Below are 16,875 nucleotides of genomic sequence, written 5' to 3'. Positions count from 1 at the left end.
TGAAAATTCTAACATTTACCATATTATCAATTTAATTAGATACATATTTTTCAGTTACAAAGTTGCAAATTGTTTACCTTGACTTCTCAGGCACAGAAACAGATTTTGGTTTCAAAATCCAAAGAAACTATTCATGATTTATAATGGAACAGTTCTTACTGTAATTATAGTACTAATGGGATACCTATCAATCAAGAGGCAAATGATTATATAAATTCTTCAATTTTCTGTTCAGAGCATTTCTGAAATCAAATTGGGCAAACAACAGCTTTCATTTTAGTTAAATTCCCTTTAGAAATAGCTGTCACTTGAATTCTTCCAAGAGCTTAAGATTTTCCTTTAAAGAAAAGTTTTCACTTGAACTGTATATCCATTTGTTCCTAATGTAGTTTGCAGTAAGTGACAACTTGTGTCTCACAGTTATCCACCTGTAATTCTAGCTCTTCTGCTCTCTTTGATTGTTCAGTACTCACAAATGTATAAAACTTTATATCACAAAATGTTAAGTTTTGATAATGGTAGTCTCTTCAATTAATCTTTACTGAACTTTCCTAGTTCAGGAAAATTGACCATACAAAAAAGGACAATAAGCAAACAAAACCACCAAATATAGTATAAAATAAAATGTGAAGGAACTTAGAAAAACTGTTGTATACAGTTCTAGAAATTGTTCTACAGCTCTTCTACCTGTGTCCATGGATCTGGAGAAGGAATGACTAGGTGAGGTTCCTTAACTAAAGTTACCCATTCTGGTCCTTTTAGACCTAACAGGCTGCTAATCTGGATTCTGTTTGATGCCTTTTAAAGCATTCTCTCTTCTGATAATTCAGCAGGTGTAGAGGAAACCTTTTCTCTACTTTCCTTGACATCTAGCCAAGTTTCTTCAAATCAGTGACTAGGGCCCCTATTTGCCCCCTACAAAATGTGTGCTCATGCAATGCTAGGCATTTGTCATTGCAGCATTTCAGGATCGACAAACCAAGTCTACGAGTCAGCTCCTTTCAGTGTCTAAACCAGTTCAGACTCTCTGCAGAAATGTTGCAGAAATTGAGGTCTGTTCTGTTGAATGGAGAGGAAAAAAAAAAAGGAAGAAGATAAGGAAAGAAGCTAACACTTTTTCCTCAAATCTCTTTCACTACTCAGGGTAGCGTAAAATAGTTTTAGGACAGTAACAGCAATAACACACTCTCTTTTTACATCAGTAGCAATTACATAAAGTAGCCTTGGGACTCTTGGGACCTTGGATTTTAACTTCTTCCATTCAGAGATTTTCTGGCCCTTTAGAGGCAATTCTAACAAATATGTTTATCTATGAAAAGCAAGTTATTTTCTCACAAATTAATAAAAAGCTCAGAAACAGAACTCACTCCTAATACTGGGTTCAACAGTGGTGGGGATACAAGAAGCTACTTGCAAAGAAGATGCCTACTTGCAAAATAAGGTAAGGTGTGTCTGACTGTTATGTGGGTTACACTGAGTGAGGTGCCAGACAGACAATGTACACCATAAACAGACAGCACACCATTTCACAGATTAGTGAAGAACGCAGAGTTAAGTCAAGTCTATCTGCAGATTAAGGAGAATACCAAACACTGTAAGGCCAGTAAGCATGCAGAGCTCTGCTTTAAATCTGGTTATCTGGGTTCTGAATCTAAATGCTTTAAAGAAGGTTCTTCTCTTTCAGAGTTCACTGCTGTGCTCTATCAGTATCTGAAGAGAAACCCTCCTAGGTAGCAAACCTTCTGGTCCTATTGACACCAGAATACATTTAAACTGGAGACTTAGTTACTGTCTAAAGATCCTATCTGATAGAGAATGACAGGCTAAGGGACAAAAGGAGTTCTCAGTGGCATTGAACGGTCTGAGGAAGCCCGGCCAGGCAGTGAGGAGACGTCCTCTGAAGAGGAGGCACACAACACTCCTCTTCAGTTGGGCAGCTGGAATTACAGCAGTCTCAAATGGCTTTTGCTTTTACTCTTCTGCATAACAAAGAATTATTAAAGCCCCACTATTGTATTAGTTGTTTAGCTGTCACTTGTTTTTGCACTCTCCCTGAAATACAAAACATTAGAAGCTCAGTCTGCATACTGAAACTGTCTTAATTCAAAGATCAGAAGCTCAAGTCAAGACAGAGATGCACATGACTCATTTTCACAAGTCCTGTTTCAGTGAGCTTGTCTTTTATACATTCAGACACCTATAAACTCAGCACCAAGGCTGATGAAGTTATTAATTTCAAATTATTTTCTGCCAAAGAATCTCCCTTTATTGCAGCACTGCTGCAATTGCAATGTAAAGGAAATATAGTTTGATTTTTGACTTGCCTCGTAGAAGGCAGAGATTGGCTATAGGGCCATATGGACTCCGTGAAAGTTAGCTATGGGGTGTTTTTTGTTCAAATTGTCCAAGTTTTTATCACAGCACTTAAAGAAAGCATTAGGTTAGGAAGATCTATGCAAGTCTATAGAGCAGAAAACTCAGAGAAATGCCCTTTCATTCAAGCTTCCACAATACCCAGCTTTTCTCCTTGAGCATTCAAATAAGGGTTTTCATTTATCCTAAAGCATACTCAATTTGACTATCTTATAGAATAGCTTGCATTTACAATTAAAAAAAAAAAAAAAAGCAAAATATACAAGAACAACAATAACAAATCAGCAACAACAACACGCCAAGACAGGAGGTTAAATGTATATGGAATTTTGCAGCCAAATCCATAATTAAATGCCTACAATGTGAAAAGCTGAAATGCTAAAAGAAAATAAAAGCTTCTTTTAAGTAAGGACCTAGTGCGTAGCTTTTAAACACCATCCTGACAGTTACCTAAATGAAATCCAATGTTCTTTCAGAAATAATGACCTGCTTGCAAGAAGGTAATCAGCACTTTCGACGGGCAAAATACAATAAAACTGTGTCAAAATCACATGTATACATTCATGAAAACTCAGTAGGCCTGCAGACTCCATCAGGAAGAACAGATTCAGCTTCATAGCACATCTTTACTTCAATGCAGATATATACTACTGTCCACTCCTTTAAAAACTCAGAAATTTGCTTCACACATACTAGTTTCATGAACAGTTCCCCTCTCTAAGATGAAACAATTCTCCTGACTGAGAGTTTATAAAATAATTCTTCCCAAGTCAGTTTATCTGCAGCAGTCCTACTTACCTGTCCCTCTCCCCTACCACATACAAACAGTCAAGAGGTTGGCACCAACCTGCAAAAGATGTGTGTTTTTCAAACACGTAAGCTCCAATTGCTTTTGATACATGAGAAACTCCAACAAACTACTCCTAAAGAAGTATGAACCTTATTTTCTGGAGTTGTATTGAATGTCACCAATGTTTAGTTATTTACTTTAGTCTATTTAATGGAACCATTCCAGAGCCATCTGAAAGGAAATGTTTCAACCCAAGAGCCCAGCAGAGAATGTATAGAACAAACAAAAGCAGCAACTTAGACCCCAAACAAATGGATGTCTGCACAAACTGATGGAGGTCTCTAGCAGCAGAAACTCAGAGGCAAGATGTGTGGCATAAGAAAATGACCAAAATATTTGCTCTGGGGTCCCTAGTGGCAAAACAGTTCCCAAAGTGCATAATCTTAAACAGTGATGGTAGTATTCAGAGCAAAAATTCAAAAGCATATCACAGAGAAGTTCTGTTAAATGCCTGGCTACAAATGAAAAGTGACTTTTCAGTGAAGCAATTCAACTTTCTATTGAAAGAAAGCAGATGATGGAAAGTCATTTTCCCACAGCCAGCTTGAATATCTACCCAATGCATAGGGGGAACAGGCAGTGCCACAGCCAATGCATCATTCTTTTAGCACTGCAAGTAACATGTTTTCCTTCAACAGCTGAGGCACTATGTAGCATCTGTGGATTACCTTTAGAAACCCAGAATTTCAAATCTTTCCAGCAAAAATAGTAGTGCCATTTCCCTGCTTCCAAAGCAACAAATGTAACATGTATTTCTTTGTAACATCCCAACCTCTGCTTTCAGCGCAAAACACAGACAAAGACTTAAAAGGAGGCATTGAAGTTTAAGGGGTTTAGAACAGACTAGTTGATGGAATTTCTCTCTTGACAGGTTGCAGACGTTTATTTACTGATCACTTGTCTACACTGAAAATTGCATTTGAGAGGAGTGAATTACACACAGCAGGTGCATAGTGGCCCCTTGAAATAATCCTTCCATTTGATTTTAGCACTATTGAGCACCAAAATAATTGACAAAAAAACACAGAGGCACAGCATCCTCATAATAGCCAAGTACCTTTTAACACAGACTTTTTTATCTGCACTCTCAAAAGACAAAGTACTGATTCCTCCCATGGAACTGCAATTATATACTTACCTATATATACTGACAGGAATGATTAAACAGCTCCAGCAATGCCAGTTCTAAAGATAATATTTATAAAAACATAGCAGAGCTATGGAAGTGTTAACCTGAAAGGACTTACCTGCATTTCAGTTTGGATAATAACTCACTAGTTATATATCTTTTAGATGAGGTGATTGAACCTGACATTAATGTAAGTACTATCATATGTGAGAGCGATACACTGTATTACGAGAGTAAATACTATTCACAGCTTGGAGATAACTCGCCTATTTGCTAATTAGTCATTTAAACAAACAGATGAAAACGATCTTTCCCAGGGAACAGAACAAAAGCCAAGGAAAGAAGCTACTCACATTCCTTTGAGCCGTTGCCACATTTTCTCTGCATGTCCTCCTATTTGGTACTTTATAGAAGTGCTTTCCAGTTCCCGAGTTGTTTCCGTCGCTCGAGCCCCCATCGTTATTGTCCTACAGTGATACAGGTACAGTCAGGCTCAGCAGCAAGTAAAAGCATTCTTTAGTCCACTACAAATGTCAGAAGATCCAGGCATGTTAGACAGTAGCTGCTGTCATATCAAAACACATCAGAATTACAACAGCTGAGGGACAATCCTGCCTGAATCGCTATTCACTTTGATAGACAAATCCTCCCCCCGCCCCTGCACAGCACCAAGCACAGAGCAAGTACACACAGCTCCTCTGACCTCACGAGTCTAATCCATACGGGTGAGCCAGCTACTACACTGACTGCTCAAGCTCCTTTCTTATGCACTTTTTCTGCTGTAGGAATATGCACAGAAGCAGAAAAGATTCCTTGTTCCTTAAAATGGACTATAATTCATTGCCATGCAGGATTAAAGTGAATGGCTTTAACAATCCAAAAAGGAAAGAAAGGATGGTTTCTGCTCTGCAGGTTGGAGAAACAGGCTGCAATAGGAAAGCAGATGGTAGAAGCCAATATCAGCCACATCACCCTACAAAAAGGGTGCATGTTCAAATGCCAGAGATTTCCTGTCTTTAGTTGATCCTGAATTGATTCTTAATGAATAACTATCTACCAGCCTCTCAGTAAAAATATGACAGTATAAATGCTAAGTCAGTAGTGAAGACATGTATAAATCCCTGCCGAAGAGAAACCAGAGAGCTCTACAGGTTGTTATTGAAGGAATATGCTGTAATGATGACTATTCACCTTCTCCTAGCAACTCCACACAGTAGGTAACTGTCAATTTAACTGGTGGAAAATGCAGTAGCTGCAAGACAGCCCACTCAGCGAATCCTCTGGGACAGCAGCATGCATGTGTCAAAATCCAACGCTGAACTGTGTGCGTCTGCCAGCAAAAAAAGAATTAAGTGCATGCAAACAGCAAAAGGGTTGCGGACTAAGCAGTACTCCAGCTGTGCAACAGATTCCCAGCTCTACCTTTCCAGTGCAAACCTAAGAACCAAGTTGTGTGGCCAAAGCTTGGGTTTGGAGAAGGCAAAGGAGAGGATTTCCTTGCTGCTTGCTCAGCCACAGACTTGGGTTTGCCAAGCGGCTCCTGTGCTCTGTAAATGACACCTGTCTTGTTTGGTGAGTCACTAACAATCTTCATTTCTGAAGCAACTGCCACATAATCAAATATACCACAGACTTAGATAAGCGACTGTGTTTGTTTCAATCAGAGTGAGAGCTGTGCAAAAAGCCAGGCAAGAGGGTGGTGCCAAGTAGGAGTAAATATGTCTGAGCTTTGCCAGCTATTAGTGTTGCTGCCAGCTGGGAAAACGGGCTTTGGGGCCATGATGGAACAGTGAGGATGAGTGTCCTTGGATGCTGACTGAAAGGAGCCCAAGGGTAAGGGATGCATGTCTCAGTATGGCTTTAACTAGGTAACTTTAACTGTGTTAAATTTTACACAGATATGAGACCATGAGAGGTTCCATCTGATGCAATTGGCAGAAATGGATAACATCATTGAATACTTACTGTCTTACAGAAAAATAAAAAAGAGGCTCACTGCTTTGAAATAATCCTAACAATTCAGAATTTTGTAATTAGTTTTATTTCTCTAGGGTACGTTTTATGCACATTATAGATTTAAAATATACCCTATGAGAGTTATAAACCAGTTTGAGATGTGTCTTTTAAATACTGACTGCGGGTAGATAATTAAATAGTGCATTTCATTGACTTCTGTGGATTTAACACATATACAATTTTAATCCGGTACCAATTAATGGACTTTCACAGAATTATTCCTAACTCAGTCATACAGGAGTCAGTCCCATAAAATTCCCTAGCAATATCTGAAGAACAATCACTGGGTTAACAACATCTCTTACAATTTTCAGACAGCATAACTGCAGAGAAGAGAGACAAATGGCTGGGTTTTTTTCAAAAACTGCAAAGCATTTATTTGGTTAAAGGCGCCAGTAGCATCTTTGAAACTTCACTAAGGAACCACTTAAAATCTTGCAAACTTTCCACTCCTGTTATGTACCGAGTCCAAGTAAAGTTTGTAAGAAAGAGTATAAATATCCTTCCATGTAATAACTAATGATAACCTCTCACACTAATCTGGGTTCTTCCCTGCTTTCTAACTGCTGAACATCTGAAGCAAAGCAAAGAAACTCAGTATTTATAGAAACAACATAAACCTCCAGGGACAGAGTGGAATTTCAAGGGCCTATTTTTTCTCATCAAGTATTCCCAGCTCTTGTTGTCCAATTTTACAATGAAAAAATAGTGGTATTTGTAAGCTGTTCTCTCTCTCACACAAGGAAATAAGTAGTTAAAAACATATTGCTTTGATTTACTGGGGAAAAGTATTAGAGGCAGGTAATATCTTTCAGGAAGGGAGGAAGGACCTAACAGCCCAAACAATATCACTGCAAATGGAGATACATCTGCTAACTTCACCAGAACTCCATGAAGGAAAGTTGTAAAAACTTTGCTCTCTGCAGGACCTCACCACTGCAACGAGTGAAATTCCTACAATGAAAGCACCTGTCACGGCTCAACCAAAGGGCAAACAAAGCAGCCTCCTCCCCAAAGGTTTAACCTGAGGATTGATACGGCAAACCACCAGAGATGACACTGAAGGATAAAATTGTGTCTCTGAAAATGAAAGAATCAGCAGGATACACATAAAAACAGATAGATAAGGCGTTAGAAAATCAAGAAAGTAGCCAGAGCCGGTGCACTGTAAGGAGAGAGGAACAAACCACTTAAAACACACAAATAACTTTTAGGTATGCTGTTATCTTGGAGACATGAGTAAAGAAATCCTCACGGAGATGTGGGGAAAGGAAGGGCCTTTCCTCTTTTTTGCCTCTGTGAATAATGCTCAGAGAATGGAGGAGCCGAGCCTGCACCCCTCCTCATGCAGAGGCCGGGCAGGACAGAGCCAAAGCAGTGCTAGCGCCTGCTGCTGCAGGAGGTGACATGGGGCAGAAAGGACAGTAGTGTGCTGCTGGAATATAGGATCACCATACATTGCAGTCCATACATAACAAGGGGATCGGGGGACGAACTACGGACAGCCCGACTTGCTCAGAAACACACCTCTGTTCCCCTGCCATGTAAACTGCTGTAAAGATCCAGAACACGAAAGAACAAGCAGCTACTTCAGGAAGCCAAATCCACCAGAGAGGGAGCACCAGGGATGATAAGTTATTTTCAATAATTTTTCTCTTTCAACCTCCTGTTCTTGTTCAGGTTTTCTGTTCTTGCCCTACCTAACCCAGTGTTTGTGCTACAGTCCTAGCAAGTTGTTGTTACAGTCCATCTTCCTCCCACAAAAAGATAAACTTTTTTGCCCTCTGCCCACAGTTTTTGCTTTAAGAAAAAATAAAAACAAACCACACCTTAAAATTTCCATACTAAAGTGAACATTAAAGAAAAGCCTCTATTAGTCAATATGGAGATATATTAAAACAGGAATAATCAATTTTTTCACCCTTAATTATGGCAAAATAAAACTTTCTCGGTGCCACTTAATCCTCAGATAGGAAGCTACACTTAGTGATAACATATCCTAAGCTACTCTTCTTTCATCTAAAAATACTTCACTTCATGGGTAATATCAATGCAAAGAAATAGTTTTAAAATATACCCAACAGTAAAGAAATCAGGTTGACTCTCAATATTGAGTACTGAGAGACCCTTACAGTTATGCCAAAATCACACAGTTACAATGAAAACAACTTACCTTAAAACTGGGAAAATCCTGCAGCTAGACCAGATAGAGATTAGCTTCAGAGACAAGGAAAAGTATTGTGCAGGTTTTGATGAGAAGAATTAGAGCTTTATTTTAAAGAAATCCTCTGCCCCTGAGGGGAAAATAAATATGCTGTTTTGTTTGAAATTATCTTCAAAACATCTAACTCGTGACAAATGGAGAATAAGGAAGTATCAAGAGGCCTGCAGGGTGACTTGTCAGACTCATACTCATCCCTCCAAACCTGACAACACAAACCTCCCCGTGGTGGAACTGCAGGAGACCCATGAACCAACTAAAAAAATTTGAAAACATATAGAGAAAAACAAAACAAAACCAACAAAGTCTCAAAAAGATAAATTTATCGAAAGCAGTGACAGCAGGTATTAGGTTTGTGCACTGACTGTCCTGGCCCTGATCTAGCAAGCACTAACACACATTTAATTTTAAGCAGGTGAGGCATTGCATTTATTTGCTGGGTAAGACAGAGTTCAGCACCATTGTAAATAAGAGGTACATCACTAAAGAACTGCCTGCCAGTAGGCTCCAGTGTTACATGGTACTTTGTGAACAGGACCTAAGGCAGGACAGAGATCCCATCGCTCAAATTCTGCCCTTGCAGAAAAGGACTGGTTTGCTAGACAGTGTTCTACATGTCTCCTTCTGCCCTCCCCATCGTCAGTTACATTCACATTTGTGAAGGGATGTGCAATTCCCTTCTTCCCAAGCAGAGTTTCCAGCTTACTTGCAATGCCCAAACATGTGAATTATTAATCAATAAGAAGTGCAGCAGAGGAAAAGGGAGTATTTGGTCTTATTAAAGTTCATGGATTTTATTTGAATACATAGGTCTCCAACAATCTGGCAATGACAAAATATTGATGTTACAGCAAACTTGGATTTTCAGATTCTCCGTAGAATATATTAATAAAATATGTAGAATTTCATAACTGAGGAACAGAAACTTTAAAGATTTACATATACGGTCTACACAGTGTATTGGCATTGACTCAATTAAGTAGGTAAAGGAGTTGGAACTGATATATTAACAGTTATTAGATTATCTAAATAAGGACATTCAACAAGGAACATTTTCACTTCTTTTTTTTTCCCTTTTTTTTAGTATTTTCTGCTACATCTATATTTGAGGCTTCTTCATACAATTACTAAAGTACATATATTCATTCATGTGTCGTGCAAGTTCCAAGCTTTAAGTATAGCAGGGAGAAAAAAATATCTTCTATTTGTTTGCCGTATGTATGGCATATCATATTGGTAATGAACATGGTCAGGTTTATTGAAACTTTTAGGCAATTAAAAATTAAAACAAACACGCAAGAAAGCCTGCAAGCAAATTAGCTGATAAACGTCAGGGTACAAATAGATATTTCAAAACCTACTTATGACATACTAAGACCTAGTCACATTTGATTCTTCAATACTGCCCCTTACTAGAGGTCACCAGCTCCAAAAGTCAGTCATGACTGTGTGTGAGTGTTCACAGACCAGTTCAGTGTCAAGTAAAGTTGGGCTGATTAAAGATAATGTCTTAAACCTGCAGTAAAGCTGTCCAGGATCTCACTGCAGTAGATAGATGCCTAGGTGCCTTAGTTAGGCACATCTATTTTTAAGTTTACTTTGAGTATCTTTCATGCAATTTATTTTAAGGAATTATTCCTTTACTTCAGTGAACCAAACAGTCTGAATGATTGTTGGAGATGGAAAAATGGCAAAAAATGAATAATTGCAGAGATGTGGAATGCATGAGTGGCATGCTACAGATAATCCCAACAAAAAGAACTGCAGAGGAAAACTTGCTACTGCATCATCAGTAGCAAGACAGAGAAAGATAAAGAGACAACTATTTTATAAGCAACTGGACTTGGAAAAAGGCCTCAAATGAAAAGTTTGAGAAAACAAAGACAGCTGTCAATGAAGAAGAAATAAAATGTTCAGCAGAAAGTGTGTTGCATGTCAGTGAATGAAATGAAGCAGAAGAGTTGTTCAAGGCAGGGTGATAAAAGGATCATCTTGACCTGCTTTGTAAGACAGATGGTCAGCTGGTAGGTACATGCTACATCTTTCTCCAGGTATGTGGAAATTAGTCAGCAGAAACTCACTGGTAATTTAAGCTGAAAGATAACTGTTTCATACACATGAAGCAAACTGCGTGTTGAGTGAAGAGAAAATTGCAAATACTGAATAGTTCTGAGGTTTTCTTCAGTCTTACTTCCCATTAAAAGTTACTCTGTTACAGTTTTTCAGTACTTAATTGTAATACTCAGAAAGAAAATGAGGGGCTGTGGTTTCTGAACACAAGAACTTCAGCAATTGCTTGTAGCTCATCCAGCATCACAGGGCAATCAGCACAACCCAAGAAAATAGAGGTTACAGGTTTTTAAGGTTTGGTGCCTTTAAACTTCTTTACTTAAGATAAATTGACAAACTGGTTTGGAAAGGATTGGCTGAAGCTGATAAACTAACACTAACCTTAAGGAACTCTTTAGGAAGCAGTTTGGCTACAAAACTAATATGCTGATTTTTGCAAGGAGAGTAAGCCGTTCTAGAACTGGCAGCAGTGTTGAAATGGACACAGAGAATCACAAGGATAACTGTGTACTTCGTAATAAAAGACTGTTAACTTTCAACGTCTAAAAGGGCAAAACTGTCCCCATTGTCCAGAATAAACAGTTGTAAAAAAACCATAAATGTTCCAAGTTAGTTGTGCTCCTTTTATCAGAGGCCACTACCTGTTTTATCACATTTCATATGTTTCCAACCTTCTTCTAGAAAGTTTTTGTGGAGCCATCATAATTTTGATAATCATACACAGAGTAGGTAATGGTAAAGTAAAAGTCATTTGAACTACAAAAGCTGTGGTTGACTGTGAAAAATTGTAACTGCCAAGTTATTGGTATGAGCATATAACTAGAGAACGAGAGAATCCAGAATACAAGGCAAAAGGAAGTAGGAAATCTGGATTTAGCAAAGCATTTGCCAGCTTATCCCACTGAACCACACTGATATAAAGAAAATAAATAACTAATTTGTTGTGGCAAGATTTGTGCAGACAAAAACAACCTGGAGTAGTGTTGTTTCAGCTAATGATTGGCTGGGAGAGGTTATTTCAAGCATTAATTTTGAGCTACTTCAACAAAGAAAACAAAAAAAAAAATCATTCCCATTTGCTATACATTACTTACACAAAGACCATAGCAACAAGAAAAATGTTTCTTGATATTTATAAAAGACTATAACAGAACAGATGCCAGCAGAGAAAAAAACGTCTCAAACTAAAGCTGTAAATTAGGGAGTCTACCCTTACCACAGCCGTTTTTACTGTAAATCAGCTTTTCATTAGTAATTGACCCCAAACACATGGAATCAATTCATTACATCCCACATAGCAATCTCTTCCAAATCTGGACTAGAAATCTGAGCTTTCGGGACAGAAGGGCAAAGGCAGCCCTTTGAGACATGAGACCTTCTGCATTGTAACCCCAACCACCTCCTGTCAGGTGGGTGCAGTTCTGGATGACACACAGTATTGCATGTGATACTGTGAGAGCAGATTACATCAAATAGTGCTTTCAAAGGTATCAAAGTCTTTATTCATGTATGTTTTTACTTTAAAGGAAAATAATACTATCAGTACTACCAGTACTTCCTCAATCCTGGCTATAAAAATATTGAAGGAAAAATCTACTTAGTAATGGCAGCACATTGCATCTATGAAACAGCCACTTGATCAAGAGAGGAAAGCAAAAAAATAACTATACACATAACTTGATTATTTTCATTTTTAAAGACCCTACATGCACAGTTACTTTCTTGCAGATATTGCTTGAACCAACCTTGTCTCTGACTTAAGGATGCGGGGGGAAAGTAAAAGAAATCTGCTTCCCTATATTTTATTGAATGTGGAGACAGTCACAACTATTGTGTTGCTGTTTACATTTATAGATTTTGCTCCAACAATCAGAAGAAAGCACAAAAAAGAGATGAGGGGGTTTTCTAACCTGTCTTCTCATATTTTGTATCAGCCCCATAGAGTCATCTGAAATTGATATTTGACAAATCAGAAAAATTCAGAAGGTGTGTACAGAAAGCTAAACTGTGGTTATCTAAACTGTAGCTAGAGGATTTGAGGTTTGGATTATCAGAAAATGGCTTTCCCCTCAAAAACTAAGCAATTAATACTGAATACTATACTTCATTCCTACTTTACACATCCTGGGGAAAGACAAGCATCTGTAAGTAACAGCATTCTAACCTGGGCTGTCAGGTTTCACTTGAGACCTTTCTTAACAATGAGAGAAAAAAGCCTCAATCTCACACTAGATCTCTTTCAGCCTTAGAGAAAACGTGAGAAAAAGGGCATTCAGTACTGGCTGATGGGCAGGTAAAACAACAGGGAAAGCAGAGGGTAAGAATCAACAAAACAGGAAAATTTGTCTTTTCACTTCACAACATCTCTGATAAGTACTTTAATTTATATAAATGTTAATGAGTAACAGGACAGAATTCTAATCCTCCAGGAAAGCAATTCTGCACCTAATGCATTACTAAATGTGGAACTCAACATCATGTATCAATGGTGAAAACCCAAAATATAATTATTTCTAAAAATACTAGATAAAACATTGACTGCAAGTCAAACAATACCTGTTAAACAAAAGAATTCACATGTAACCTGCAGCTCATGATGTGAACAAACTGTGGGATGTTATAAGGTAAAAAAGACTCACTCCTTTTACCTATTCTTTGTTATATTCTTTTTCAAGTATTTTCTCTCGTCCATCACTGGGAACAGAATACTAAGTGATAGAAATACGGTAGTTTTTACCTCTTTCTTCAATATAAAAGTGCCTCTCATGGAGAAGAAGACTATATTTTTATTCATTTTAAAATTAAAAAAAAAAAAAAGCAGGTGCAGTAGTTTTCCTCCTTAATCTATAAAGCAGTAGTGTCCCATAAAACCTTTGCAAAATGCCTTCTGATTCAGTAAACAAGATGATGGAGTCATCAGTACTGCATATGCATGGCAGAAAAGTAAAAATACAGAGTGTCCTTAACAAAGAGCCGAGAATACGTTCCACACATCCTTCAACTTGGCCCGAGTAATTTGCTAAATAGTGCAAAAACTACAGAAGACATGTAAAGAAACTGAGAAAAATGCAAGCTTTATTTTCACGGCTTCTAATTTCAAAAAAATTCAATCTGTACAAAACTAATATTTTCCAAAAGTCAGTATGAAAGAGAACTGTATTGAATATCATTATGTATATGACATGACTGTGTTGGAGGATGCGCAATATTATCTGATTCAGAATTATTCTGTTCATAACCTTTACGCTTCAGGGAATTGATACATAACTTGAAATCTCAGTGCAACTGAAATCAGAAAGGCCTTTTCTTAACATATTCTGCATTTTAACCTTAATCCCAGAAGATAGATTTCAGCTTTTGGCTTTTAAACATCCTAAAAGATGAGTGGAGTATGAAACTGATGGTAAAAACTGGCAGTACATTTAAAAATTAGTTCAACAGTCTAGCACGCGAAAAGATTAACGACAAGAACAAAACTCTGCTGACAGTCAGATGTTTAGTATCACTTAAATGTGTTTAATAAAATTGGAACATGCAAGTTCAAGCAAAGTATAAAGGTAAAGTTTAGTTAAGTTTAAATTTTTCTGGCAAAATATCTCCCTGTCAAGTTTTTCATATCAACCCGTGATTTGGTATAAATGTCTACGTATACATATTCCAAATAGAAATTAGAAGAGAGAAATATGTGAATTCAAGTCAAAAAAGCAACTAAAATAATGAGTTTTCAAATAAAATGTTGGTTTTTATCTTGGACTGCTTAGAATGACAAGTTCTAAAAGCATGATTTATTTATCTACCTTATTAATTTGTACTTTCTTGACCTTCAGCAGTTGAATGTTAAACATACATTAAAAGACTGTTAGGAGAGGCCACCAAAACTATTCACATTTACAGGTTGAAACCTGAGGCCAGAGGAGCAGTTGAACCATTCTTAATGCCAAATGCATTACTGATGGAGCAGTACATTAGCAATAAGTTTACATCTTTCATCAGGTATATGACCAAAGTGATTTTCCTATTTTAATAGCTATAACCCCTCCTCCTGCTGAGTAGGGTAGGAAATGAAAAAGACTATTACTCCATCTCTTATCTTATTCACTCTGTAGAGTTACTAACACTGATGACTAAACTTTGATACACGTGGTAAAGTTGCACGAGCAATAAAGACTCGCAAAAAAGAAGGGTAAAGGAAAAGTAAGCCCTATGCAGCTCATCTGAATCCTTTTTTGGGCTTATTTATCTTCTGTTTGTAGATTGTTATAATGCTTCCTCCCTGTATTAATCTCCATCGACATAATGTCTGGCCATTTTTAGCATGTGTAAATAGTTGTAAACCTCTTATCAATAGCAAAAAAAATATCTGGAGATTAATTCAGACAAAAGCTTTGTCAAGCTCTGGGAGATGGAGGAGTGAACTCACTCTAGTGTGATGAAAAATGTACAAATATGTAATCATAAAATCATAGAATAGTTTGGATGGAAGGGACCTTTAAAGGTCATCTAGTCCAACCCCCAATAAAACAGTGAGGTGGTTTCCCCTGAAGTAGAATACAGCCTGAGCATAAGTATAGATAAATATAAATAAAGTTAGTATAAAGAAAGGAAACAATAATTGTATTTACTAGTCCATAAAATAAAAGAGTTTGGCTAGATATGCTGCTTTTTTAATATATCTATATATATTTCAGGTACCAAGGCTAAAAAAAAAAAAAAAAATCAGTGGCTGTCAGTATATAGTTAGGGCAGCAGAAGAAGCAATCAGTTTAATTTGTAACAAAGTTTAGGCTAGAAATTAAGAAACATTCTGTAATTAGAATAGTTAAACACTAGAGCTGGATACCCAGGGTGATAATGGAATATTTTTCAGGGAAGCTTAAGAACAGGACAGACAAAAATCCATCAGAAATATAGATGGTCCCTTGCATCTTTTCTATTTCCATTTTTTTAACCTTGATTTTGAAAATAGGCATTTTAATTAGCTTGGGCTGAGATATTCAAATATATCCCATCAAAAAGAAGATAGCAGCGGGTCCCACAGAGAAGTAACAGGATAGAACATTATAAGAACAAGAACACTCAGCTACTCAAAGGAGAATTCTCATGACTGGTAAAATCTAATTTTCATTTCCATTAATAAAGTACTGTCATTTTCTTATAAAGAGAGAAAGTGTTCTTAAAAATATCCACACTATCAATCCAACATACTAGAAACACTTTAGCAATAAATAGCAGTTTGTACTTCACTCAAAATGAAAATATATCTGACACTCCAGAAAGTAACTATGGAAAGCAATGAGTGCACACACATGTTGTATGACCTAAAAAGTGCATTGTTGCAGCCAGCCAGGTGCAATCTGAACACAGGTTAACACACTCATTTGACCAATTCCACATCACTTTCAAGAGCAATGGTATTGTTGAAGTATCTTTACCAACTACTTTTTTATTTTACAGAATAGAGCAAGAGCTGATAGTAAGAAAGAACAAAAATTGTTTCTAAATTGTTGCAGTTTAAGTATTCTTTTTACTAAAAAACTTGTCCTGTGTTTCCAACCAGTTTAGGTCCAATTTCCAATACTAGGATCTTTTTCTATTTTCATCCCTTGCCTTATGAACCCTCTCTGCAGTGCATTGCTTCCTCTTGTCCATACCTACGGATCATATTCCAATCACCATATAATCTTGTTGATAAACTAAAACAATTGGAGTTCTTAAATCTCCAACAAAAAGTGACATTTATCACTCTTTTACCACTTCAAAAGAATTTTTAATGTTGGCTAAAATAAGTTCAGCCTGAGTGTCCCAGCTGAGCTCTCAAACACTTCTATTTTCTGCGCTGCCACAGATGTTTTCTGTGAAGTAACTTAATTTGTCATCAGAAAGATTAAGTTCATCTAGGTTTTTTTTAATAACTAGTATTTAGCAAAAGTATCCTATGTTTGATAGCTTCCAACATTGATGGGATCATCAGTCAGATTATTTATAAGACTTCCAATAAAAGATGAGTAAAAGATAGAAAATAAGCCTTTTCCTTTTTAAGACAATAAGCCTTTTCTTATTTCAGGCTATAAAATGGCCTGAGTGAACATGTAAGAAAAAAAATAAAAATAAAAAAACCCCACACAACAGCAAAACAGGATAGAGGACTAGTGACATCATTATTTCGTAACTATTTTAAGCATCTTTACACTGTTAACCACTTTTCAGGGCAGCATT

The sequence above is a fragment of the Streptopelia decaocto genome (genome assembly GCF_964273445.1).
Source record: "Streptopelia decaocto genome assembly, chromosome: 6".
NCBI lineage: Eukaryota > Metazoa > Chordata > Aves > Columbiformes > Columbidae > Streptopelia > Streptopelia decaocto.
Note: the sequence above shows the minus strand (reverse complement) of the source record.